Source organism: Carassius auratus, chromosome 5 (genome assembly GCF_003368295.1).
Source record: "Carassius auratus strain Wakin chromosome 5, ASM336829v1, whole genome shotgun sequence".
Lineage (NCBI taxonomy): Eukaryota > Metazoa > Chordata > Actinopteri > Cypriniformes > Cyprinidae > Carassius > Carassius auratus.
Genome location: NC_039247.1, coordinates 9,373,221 through 9,379,342, shown reverse-complemented (window position 1 = coordinate 9,379,342; position 6,122 = coordinate 9,373,221).

Genomic DNA, 6,122 nt, shown 5'->3' with positions numbered 1-6,122 from the left:
ATCTAACTACTGTTTTTGTTTGTTAGTCTTATTCTTTAGATTTTAGTCTAGAAATTAATGTATTACAAAGTCTATTGACCATATTTGAATTTTACTTTACTTTTTACAGCACATCTTTCCAATTAGTCATCACATATATAACAAGCTGTCTGAAAGTGAATCAAAGTGAGTCCTCTTAAAAAAATGCTTTTTATAAATAAAATATTTTAGTTCATTTTAAATGATAAATTAGAATGTGATCTAGAAATTTTACCTTTGAAAGGAAGACCAGTTCCTCTGGCAAAATAATACGAGGAAACTTAATAGAAACAGTTTTGAAATATTTTATTGACAGAAATGCAGCAAATGCTCAAGACCACTTTGTTCTTCTAACAGATCAACTTTACATATTTATAAAACCGCATTATTTGGAGTTTAAACATTTTAGAATTTGTAGATTCATCTTGTGAACACAGAAATGTTGCACCTTTCCACACTGTTGCTTTTTCAATTTGCCCAAACTGGACTGAATTATTAAGCTCATGGCCTTAAAGGGGGGGTGAAATGCTCGTTTTCACTCAATATCCTGTTAATCTTGAGTACCTATAGAGTAGTACTGCATCCTTCATAACTCCAAAAAGTCTTTAGTTTTATCATATTTATAAGAGAAAGATAGTCTGTACCGATTTTTCCCGGAAAAACACGAGCGCCTAGAGGCGTGACGTGTGGGCGGAGCTAAAGAATCACGAGCGCCAGTAGACTTTTGAGTTGAGAGCATGTGGAAGCTGTGACACAGATCCAGAGGCTGAAATTTAACAAGAGCAGCATCAGCAAAGGCGGTATGCTATGTGGTATGTACTGAAACTGTATATATTTGCTTAGCGGTTTTGGAAAATGACTAAGTTCCACTTTATGTCGTCTTTTTTTTTTTTTTTTAAGCTGTACATGTGGAAAGTGCAGTTTGATGACAACATTGCATGTTGTTTACTTGATGTGCTTATGCGCTGATAGCTAAGTTAACAACAGAGATATTTGAAGCAGTTTTACTCCCCGCATGTGGTTCCAACACACAATCGTGACCCTTTTCCGTTGGGACTGCATTATCCTTAAGAAATAAACGATGTGCAATCCGAAATGCAGGGAACAAATGTCACAGTGTGACAAATGGCATGTGGAACTTATTCCCGCTGAAGCAGTGTTCCCGGGGGAACGCTTTGAGTGTAACCCTGTTCCCAGGTCTGTGTGTGCGTTTGTTGCTGTGACAACCCCAAATGATGGATTGGCAACAGGTGTGGGGGATTTACTCAGAGTTTGCGTGAGGCCTCATCAACAGTGGAGAGGATAAAAAGCAGGAGAGAGAGGTGGTGCGTGTGGTTTTTCTCCCTTGTGAAAAGTCGTTTTATTGGGTGGTAATAGTTACTGGAGGACGGGTGAATGAAGAGGACAGTGTTGCTTGATGAGGGATTCGAGAACAACAGCAGGGGAGCGAATTACCCTGTTTGCATTGGAGAGGAGCTGAGTAACTGAGAACTGAGTCTTGTAATTGCACACGTTTGACACTGAATTGGATGTGGTTTGGAGTGTTTGGATCACGACCATAAATATCACTGAGTGGATTGTATTGATTCATTACCGATCTCTTACCTCTCCCTCCTCTATAAATGGTGATGTGAACTCTGCCTGTGACTGTGAAGAAAAACATCCCAGAACATCCTCAGTGGCAGTGAGGATTGCGCCCTCCCCCTTCCCTTCGGACAGAAACCCGAATGTGAGTGCTGGCTTTAAATTGCACGTCGTGAAGTGAGTTTGCAGTGGCTAAAATTGATGTTTTCCCCCACAATATATGTTTGAAGTGGAATTGTCGTGTGTGTGTGTAAGCTACATTCCTGTTTGCCATGCACTCTCTATGTGTCATGAGGGCTGACTGTCAATAGTAAGAGTCCTGCGACACTGATTTGTTCCAACTGTCTGGATGTTGAGGATTTATCATCTGGGATGTGAATTAACCCCTCTGTTGTGCTAATAGGAGAAGAGATGCCCTGTTGAAATATTTACTATCTGCCTCAGAAAAGCTCTGTGCAACCTGTTGACTTCGAGTCTGCTGTATCCCTGCCATTCAACTGTATGGTGAGAGGTGTTCGCTCCTTCCAATACATGTGAATTGTATACTTGCCTGAAACATCCATGCTGTCTGTCTCAGAAGAAGCCCCATTCAGCCTGTTGACTTCGAGTCTGCTGTATCCCTGCCATTCAACTGTATGGTGAGAAGTGTTCGCTCCTTCCAATACATGTGAACTGTATACTTGCTTGAAACATCCATTCTGTCTGTCTCAGAAGAAGCCCATATTCAGCCTGTTGACTTCGAGTCTGCTGTATCCCTGCCATTCAACTGTATGGTGAGAAGTGTTCGTTCCTTCCACTGCATGTGAACTGTATACTTGCCTGAAACATCCATTCTGTCCGTCTCAGAAGAAGCCCCATTCAGCCTGTTGACTTCGAGTCTGCTGTATCCCTGCTATTCGTCTGTATTGTGAGAAGTGTTCGTTCCTTCCAATGCATGTGAACTGTATACTTGCCTGAAACATCCATTCTGTCTGTCTCAGAAGAAGCCCATATTCAGCCTGTTGACTTCGAGTCTGCTGTATCCCTGCCATTCAACTGTATGGAGAGAAGTGTTCGTTCCTTCCACTGCCTGTGAACTGTATACTTGCCTGAAACATCCATTCTGTCCGTCTCAGAAGAAGCCCCATTCAGCCTGTTGACTTCGAGTCTGCTGTATCCCTGCTATTCGCCTGTATTGTGAGAAGTGTTCGTTCCTTCCAATGCATGTGAACTGTATACTTGCCTGAAACATCCATTCTGTCTGTCTCAGAAGAAGCCCCATTCAGCCTGTTGACTTCGAGTCTGCTGTATCCCTGCCATTCAACTGTATGGTGAGAAGTGTTCGCTCCTTCCAATGCATGTGAACTGTATACTTGCCTGAAACATCCATTCTGTCTGTCTTAGAAGAAGCCCCATTCAGCCTGTTGACTTCGAGCCTGCTGTATCCCTACTACTCATCTGTATGAGGAAGCCCCATTCAGCCTGTTGACTTCGAGTCTGCTGTATCCCTGCTATTCATCCGTATTGTGAGAAGTGTTCGTTCCTTCCAACGCATGTGAACTGTATACTTTGTCTGAAGCATCCATTCTGTCTGTCTCAGGAGAAACCCTGCACAGCCTGTTGACTTAGAGTTTGTTGCACCCTTGTGGCCCACCTGTGCTGAGAGAGGTGACTGTCCTTTGTCACGAACGTGAGAGGGGCACGCTTTGTCTGGAATATCCACTCTGACGGTGTCAGGAGAAGCCACCTTACTGTAAGACCGTGCACCTGCCGTATACGTACTTGACTGATATCATTCGCCTCAAATTCCGTACCTGTGGAAGAAGGAAGGAAGGCTGGAATTACATACTTACCGGAGGAGACTTACCGGACCCCTCACTTGCCAAACACATCCCCACCTCAAGGCTGTGTATCTGCCGTGTACGGACCTGACCGATATCCATCCGTCCCAAATTCTGCATCTGTGAAGAAGGGAAGGGAGTTTGGAAGTATTTAATTACCAGAGGAGACTTACCAGACTGCGGGCTTGCCGATTGTATTCCCACCTGTGAAATACCTACTTGACCACCCATCTGTCCATCTATTGCGGGGCCCGCACAGAGGAAGAGGGCGGGAGAGTCCCCGGTCGCTGCATTGTTTACCTTCAAGCCCTGAGGGTAACAAAGAAGATTTTAGTTTAGGATTCCCAATTTGTTTTTACTTCAAAATAAAACTTGTTAAATTTATTCTCTGTCTCCGACTCTTTCCCTCTGATACGCTCCTCGAGGTGGTCCTGGTTTAGGGGAGGGCGCAGTCTAGCTTGGCCCCCCTGACCTGTGACAGATTGGCGTAGTCGGCAGGATACTACCTCGAGTTGAGCGACCAGAGGTCGAGATGGCAGAAGAGGAAGTGCTTGGGGCACGGCAACCCGTCGTGCCAATCTTTATGGGGGCTCCGTGGGCTCCGAAGTATGGAGGCCCGGGATCCGAAATGAACTTGTCGATGTGGAAGGTACAGGTGGAGTACCTGGCAGGGCTTCAAGGTCTGAGTGCCCCGCAGCAGGTTCAGTTTGTTTTAAACTCTTTGGAAGGGGAAGCGAGGAGAGAAGTTCAGGCAGCACCGGCAGCAACTCGAGCGACTGTCCAGGCCATTTTTGACTTCCTCACGGGACAATATGGAGACACCACCCCGGTAGCTGTTCTGAGGACGCAATTTTTCAATTCTCGGCAAGGCCCTCGGCAATCTGTTCGGGCATTTACCCTACAATTACGGGAACAGTTTTCTAGACTTACAGGGAGACAGGATCATGGCCTGGGGGGCGAAGAGGTTTTACTACGAGATCAGTTTTTAGTGGGGCTGCGGGAAGGCCCTGTGCGTCAGAGTCTGCGGGTGCAATTTCGACGAACCCCGAACCTGACCTTTGAAGAGCTTCGACAAGAAGCACTGGCCCTTGAGTGTGACCACATGGAGAATGTAGATCCTCCCAGCTGCCTAGCCACGAATGTTGTTAGCACCCCTTCGACTACTACGACATCTGACTGGAAGCAGGCCCTCCGGGAAGAGTTGAAGAGAGATGTGCGGGAACAAATGTCTGACCTATCTAAATCTTTTATGGAGGAGCTTCGGCGAGAGCGCCTCCAGTTGTCCTCTTTACCGCGGGAGCGGGCTTACTCTGATGGGAACCGTCCTCCCGACCGCCGTCCATCCCGACCTTCTGGCTCGCGATTTCAGTGGGATGAGCGTGGGCGTCCCATCTGCAACGGCTGTGGAGAGCCGGGACATTACTTCCGTCAGTGTCCTGCTCGACGTGCATCGCAAGGGGGTTTTTAGAGTTTCCGGCCACTGTGGGTCAAGTGGTCGGGACCCCCTTATCAGACCCCTCTCTGCCTACAACTTCTAGGAGCCGCCTGGTGGGCTGTTGCCCAGTGGTGGTGGTTCAGGTCAATGACCAGAAAGTGCAGTGCCTCTTGGATACAGGCTCCCAAGTGACCCTATTCACCGAAAGCTTGGCCCATGAGTTGTTTGGCACCGAAGGTTGTCCACCTGCGGAAGCCCCCTGGTTGACGCTACGTGGGGCGAATGGTCTTGACATCCCGTATGTGGGATACCTTGTGACTGATCTAAAGATTCAGGGAGTAGTGGTGCCACAGAAAGGAGTGGTGGTCGTACGAGACACATGCCTGGGGTCTCATCGTGCCCTGATTGGGATGAACGTCATTTCGGACTGTTGGGAGGAGCTGTTCCGAAGTAGACCGGCTCGAACAGCTGCAACATCAGCCGGGCAGGAGTGGGACCGCATCAGGGCCGACTGCCGTCGAGTATGTCTGGCCAAACAACAGGGGGATCGGGAAAGCACGGGAAGAGTAGCCTGCCGTTACGCCTTGTCCATTCCAGCTCAGAGTGAGGCTTTGGTCGGGGTCAGGTTGCCTCCTCGACTTTATAGTCTGGAAGATTGGGTCATGGTGGAACCCCATGAAGATGGTCCCAAGGTGGAAGTTGCTCGAGGATTGGCGACTGTTCAGGGGGGCCGGGTCTCAGTGCGAGTCAGGAACATGAATCCTTTCCCTGTTCACTTGTATCGCCACCAGCGTTTGGCCCGGGTGACCTCAGTGAGGCCCCAGCAGGTTCGTGAACAGGGTGAAGTCAACTTCAATCGGGTAGGCCCGACAGTGGTAGAGGTGGCCCTGACACGAGCAGGTTCGGGGGCGGGAGAGATAGGAGGAGGGTTGCCTACCCACCTGATGGGGGAGTCTTTACGGGGTGAAGGACTAGGAGAAGAGCAATTGGGACAACTCCAAGAGTTCTTGATGGAATGGCAGCACTTGTTTTCCACTCACGATGAGGATTACGGCCGCACGGATGTGGTGCGACATCAAATCCCAACTGGGGATGCTGCACCCAGCCGAGAGCGCTATCGACCCGTGCCCCCGACCTTGTATTCAGAGGTCCGCACCCTTTTGCGAGGGATGCTTGACAAGGGGATTATTCGAGAGAGCAGTAGCCCTTGGGCTGCCCCGATAGTACTGGTTCGAAAGAAAACTGGTTCCTGGAGGTTTTGTGTG